Consider the following 5,727-nt stretch of genomic DNA (forward strand, 5'->3'; position numbering starts at 1 on the left):
CTGTGGAGTCACCCAGGATGCCCCTTTCTCTCTCTCCCTCTGCTCAGCCCCTCCAGCCCCCCAGGCTGGCCCTGGTGCCTGGAAGCCCCGTGCCTGGTTGATTTGCAGCCTCTGCCTGGCCTTCCTTCCCGTGGCGGCTGCCTGCCCCCCACACCCCTCACTCCCCTTTCCGCTCATCCCTCCACCCTGCAGAGACTGAGCCCTGACTCAGTGACCCGTTCGCTCGCTCACTCACTCACTCATTCATTCACTGATTCTTCATGCAACAATGACCAATCGAGGGCCCACGGGTGCCAGGCAGCGTCTGGTGCTGGGGCTGCATCCGTGAACCAGACAGAAAGGTCCCTGCCTCAGCGAGTCCCACGCCAGGGGGACAGGCCTAGACAGAAGTGCTGAGGAAGAGAGAAGGCGGAACAGGGTGGGGGGTCTGCCATGTCTCTCAGGGACTCTGGAGGGAGGAGTAGCAGGGGGCAGCGGTAATACATAGGGGTTCGGGCTGAGCAGAGGTGTGTGTGGGGGGTGTGGAGGGAATGAGCCAAGTGGGTAACGGGGGAGGGTGCCCCTGGCAGAGGGAACAGCTGGGCAAAGGCCAAAGGCTGCTCACACACAGTTGGCCCCACACGGACCTGCTTTGAGTGCGTGACGTGCCCCCTGATGGTCTGGGAGAGGCGCCCAGGGCGGATGCCCAGGCCCTGGGCTCTGGTCAGCGACCAGCCGGGCCCACTGTGTGGAGGGATCTTCCTGCCCGGGGGCCACAGAGGTCACTGCAGTGAGGACCTTCCACGCCGTGCCCTTCACTGAGCCGGCACAGGCCCCAGCTGTGCCCACTCCCCCCGCCCCCCCCCCCAGCACCATGAGCAAGTGCTCCAAGGCCAATGAGGGCTTCTTGTCTCTGTCTGTGGAAAGGCTTACACGTCGCTCTTTATTTTGAAGGTAAATATGTACATTCCAGAGGGAAGGGGAGGGTGGGAAGAGAGTAACCCAAGAATTGTTCTGCGTGTATACAAGGCCCATGGACACAGACCGAAGGGCGGAGGGGGCCTGGGGCGGGGCACGGGAAGGGGAGACATCTGTGATTTCTCAATGAAGATTAGAAGCACACACACACGCAAATGCACATCTCAGAGGTTTCAGGAAATTACAGAAAGGTACGTGAATATTAAAATCCCTCGGTCTCAGTCCAGGAGCGATGCTGGCTGGCATCCTGTGGCCTTTCTTTCCCTGTCGCCCCCGGTACTGTCCTAGGGCAGTTTTCGTGTCGTGTTGCATGTGTAATGTGCCCCTCGTTGGTTTGGCTTCCCATTGCAGCGTGAGCACGCTCCCATGTTTCTCTCTGTCTCCCGTTGGGGGATTTTGGTTTTCCTCCTTCCCTCCATTCAGTGGACGTGAGCGTAGAGCCCGCCATGTGGGTGGGTCACTGAGAACATAGCCATCACCGAGGCCATGTAGTCCCGCCTCGTGTGGGTTTCCAGCCAATGGAAAGCTGGGAGCACGTGGCCCCTTTGAGGGGGACAGGTGTTCAGAGGTGCAGGATGTGCTCTGGGCGCGCCCACCTGGTGAGGAATCTGTGGGTTCTGTGAGGCGCTGATGCCGAAGCTGAGATCTGAACACTGGGGGGGTGTCTACCTCAGGGTGCGGCTGGGAGGGGACATTTCAGGCAGAGTAGCGTGTGCAAAGGCCCTGAGTGTGGGAAGCACAAGGCACTAAGAGGAAGGGAAAGAAAACCCAATGGCCACACAGAGAAAGCCTGCCCTGCCCCTGCCCCTGCCCTGCCCCTGCCCCTGCCCCTGCCCTGCCCTGCCCCTAGAATATCCTGCAGGAAGCGGTTTCTGCTCCTCCACTCCCGCCACCATCTCCCATCCCCAACTCTCCCCCCAGGGAAGCCCCGCCTGTCACTCACCAGCCCCCTGGACCGAAGACCTGGGGTGTCCCCTGTGCTGGGGACATGGAGACAGGGGCGTGGTTGTGCGTTCGCCCAGGGGCTCCCAGATGTAGGTCTCCCAGGGTGGGCCCCGCTGTAAGCCCTGTGAAAGGCAGGCCTGGTACCGGATCTACCAGAAGGGAAGATGGCCGCCCACGCCTACTGACGTGTCATCAAAGCCTCTTGGGCCCTGGCCCCATCTGATGCTCAGAGAGAAGGCGCTTGGGTGTGACTTGCCGAAGGATCGCCAGTAGGGAGGCGGGATCGCTGTCGACGCCTCTTCCTGGCACGCGAGCCCTGATGGGTTCATCTCCGGAGGCCGGGGCTGGAGACGGACGCTGTGTCTCCCGACAACAGCTGGACTCCCCGCCATCTGCACCCCAGCGGGAGCTTTCTCTTTTTCTTCCTTTTTTTAAAAAAAACACACACAACATATATATTTATGGATTTCAGAGAGGAAGGGAGAGGGAAAGAGAGATAGAAACATCAATGATGAGAGAGAATCATTGATTGGCTGCCTCCTGCACGCCCCACACTACTGGGGATCCCTGCAACCCAGGCATGTGCCCTTGACCGGAATCGAACCCGGGACCCTTCCGTCTGCAGGCCTCCGCTCTCTCCACTGAGCCACACCAGCCAGGGCCAAGTGGGAGCTTTTTCAAGGGCAGTCGTCACCCCCAGGCATTTTGTGGATTTAAAAATCACAAACTGTTTGAGGGGAACTGTGGTTGAGCTCGGAAGCCGTCTCCCGGGGGCTCCCCGACAGGCAGGCTCTCGGCTCCGCGGTCGATTCACGCTGCTTTGCTGGAAGGTGGGTGGGGACACGGCGCCCAGCACCTGTGACAGGACTGGGCTCCCTCCCACACCCAGGCCCCCTCCTTCCTCTCTGGTGCCGACTGCGACCGGGCGGGAACGTGCTCAGATGAGGGGAACCCGTATCGGCTCTAAGTCGTCATGACGCTCTCGTTCTGTTTGCGCGACGCTTGGTTTCTCGAGGCTCTCACCCCTCGGGCTGGTCGGGTGGCCCTGTCGGGCAGTGAGGTGCCTGGGGGTGTGCGTTGGGGAGGCTTTGGCTGCTCTGACAACAGACGGGTGTGACTGGTACCATCTCTGTCCTTGTTTCCTGCCATAAACATGGATGCGACGTCTAGAGTTATGGCGACCGTCCCAGAATGATGAGACGCCCAGCATGAAGGAACGTCAGCTCACAAGAGGAGTAATCTAGAAAGCCCCCCCCCCAAGGCACCCGAGCAGAAGGCCCAGCACCGCCCGCTGTCTCCCCCTAGACTTGTTCTACAAGAGAAATAAGCCCCTGCTCATCAGGCCGCTACTATCTGTAGCTGGAAACATTCCCAATGATTTCACCTTGTGTGTCTAAAACCCCTAAGATCCTCTAAGGTTGGTGCGTAGCTTTCACAGTCTCAGGGTGTTTAATCTGAGCAAGTACCATCTCATGTGGCAGAAAAAATGTCATATGTGTCATGTCAGGGAACCTTGTCTTCTTCTAGAATTTTCTAAGACTTAGTGTACTGCGAGTACATTTGTCACTATGCTTGGAAGAAGTTAACCTGTGTGAGACCAAAGCCCAGGCCCCATGTGAGGTGGGGAATGCACCAGACGACAGCGCATGTGGGCACCGAGGTCGGGGAGCTCCTCTCTGGAGGTTGTCGCCACGTGCTAGCCCTTGTGCGGACGGAGAGCCCGGATGCTCATCGCCCGAAGGGCGTGGGGAACATCGGGCAGACGCTCAGAGTCAGGTGACCGTTCAGTGAAGCACTCTCGGTGCGCCTCTCTGAAGTCACATCCAGGCCTCGAAAAATTCCCGCTAAATCGTTTTTCGAGAACAGTAAGCAGCCCTCAGTAACACGTAGACGCACACGGGGACATAAGGTGACGGGAGCAAGAACAAGCAGTAAAAGATAGACGGCTAAGCTGACCCCCAAACACTTAATATAATGGAATGATAGGAAGCAAATGAGAAAACCGCTTATTAGGTTAAAAGAAATAATGTGCAAGTTTTAAAAGAACTTCAGGCAACAGAGAACTATAAACAAAAAAACTGTCCTGGAAGATTTTTGAAGAGAATCAGATCGATCTTTTTTTTTCATGTAGACATGAAAGATGCAATGACTGAAATTTCAAATCCAATAGGTGGGTTTAAGAAGAGATTCGATATAGACAAAGAGAGAATACATGAACCGGAAGATGGGTCAGAAGAAATGACCCAAATGACAACCCAGATTGACAAAAAGGATGAATATGAGAAAGAGGTTCAGGGACAAGAAGGAGAGAGTGAGAATGGGGTTTACATTTAGGTGGAGTTCTAGAAGGACTGGGAAGAGAGAAAGGGGCAGGAGTATTATTTAAAGAAATAACGTCTGAGAAATGTTCGGCACGGATGAAAAATGCCAAGCCATAGACTTACACAGCCCAACAAAGGCCAAGGATGGAAAATAAGAAGTGACCAGGACGTTCAGACTCTGAGGGCCCATCGCAGCCTCTCTCGCCCGATGACGTGTCCCAGGGGCTCTTGGCCAGTCCTGGGACATGGCGCTCCTGTCGGGGGGTGAGCAAGGCCGGTGCAAGGACAATCCCTGTCTCTGCAAAGCCCGTTTCTCTCTCCTGGTCTCGTCTGCCCAGGGCCACGGTCAGAATGACAGCTAAGGTATCCGTCCATTCGATCCGCCTCCTGCCTGTTATTTATAGCACAAGAGAGATGGAGGGGATGATGGCAACCCCTTCCTCCAAGGCTATATTCACTGATTATTCAGAAGCCTGGCACCAACCCATTGCTCCTCCCAGCCCACTCTCCCACTTAGTCCCATGTCTCCTTCTGTGGTGCCACGCCCCTGGGATTGGCTAGCAAACCGGTGGAAACCCTTGCCTAGCGAAACGACCCCTGGAGAAGGGTCCAGTCTGGTACGTCCTTGGACTTCCAAAGCTCAGTTTTGATGTCGTCCAACGTCTCCCTTTGGGATGGAGAAACGGAGGCCCAAGCAGGGCAGGCCCCCAGGTGGAGTCTGTTCCTCACAGCAAGGCCGGCCTGACTCCCCGTCCAGGGCACAGCTCGCCCGTTGGCGGCCCCCTTCCCCGAGAACAAGGAGACAACCGGTGTCACGCCCGGGGATTTCAGCAGCTGTTTGTGATGGCGTGTGCCAGGGTGTGTGAGAAAGAAGACTCCTCACAGCCTCCGGGGGAGACAGAGGAATCCAGAGACAGACAGCCCAGCAAAGCACAACAGCCTCCGTTACGTAACCGCGACAGCAAGCGGTGAATCAGCGCAGCCGGAAGCGCTCAGGTGGGTCGGGAGGAAAAGTGAAAGGATCGCCCTGGTGAGTCACGGGCCCACCCTGCCGTGGAGTCTCCCCGACGCTGCACCTCCCGGTTGATTCAGAGTCTGGGCTTTGTCTTCCACATCCATGTTTCGCTCTTTCACAACGGAGCTTCGCAGGGGATGTCAGTGTCTCCAGGAGGCGGGGCCAGAGCCTCACGCTCTTCCTCTGGGCTGGTCTGAGGGGCGTGCTCGCTCCACACTCACACCCAAGGGAAACAATAGCTCCAAAGGCAATAGTAACACTATTGAGGGCCTACTATGCTCCCAAAAGGCACCCGGGCTCCTGAGATTCGTTTTGCTGACTAATCCTCACAACAACTCTGTGAGCGAGGCATGATCCCATTTTGCAGATGGCAGAACTGAGGCTCAGAGGGTGAAACACGTGCCCGGAGCTCGTGGTTGGTAGGAAAGGACAGAGGCAGGGCTCATTCCAGGCAAGCCCATCCTAAGGCCCACCCTCTCCTACCAGGTT

Source organism: Myotis brandtii, unplaced genomic scaffold (assembly GCF_000412655.1).
Source record: "Myotis brandtii unplaced genomic scaffold, ASM41265v1 scaffold247, whole genome shotgun sequence".
In the NCBI taxonomy this organism is placed as follows: Eukaryota; Metazoa; Chordata; class Mammalia; order Chiroptera; family Vespertilionidae; genus Myotis; species Myotis brandtii.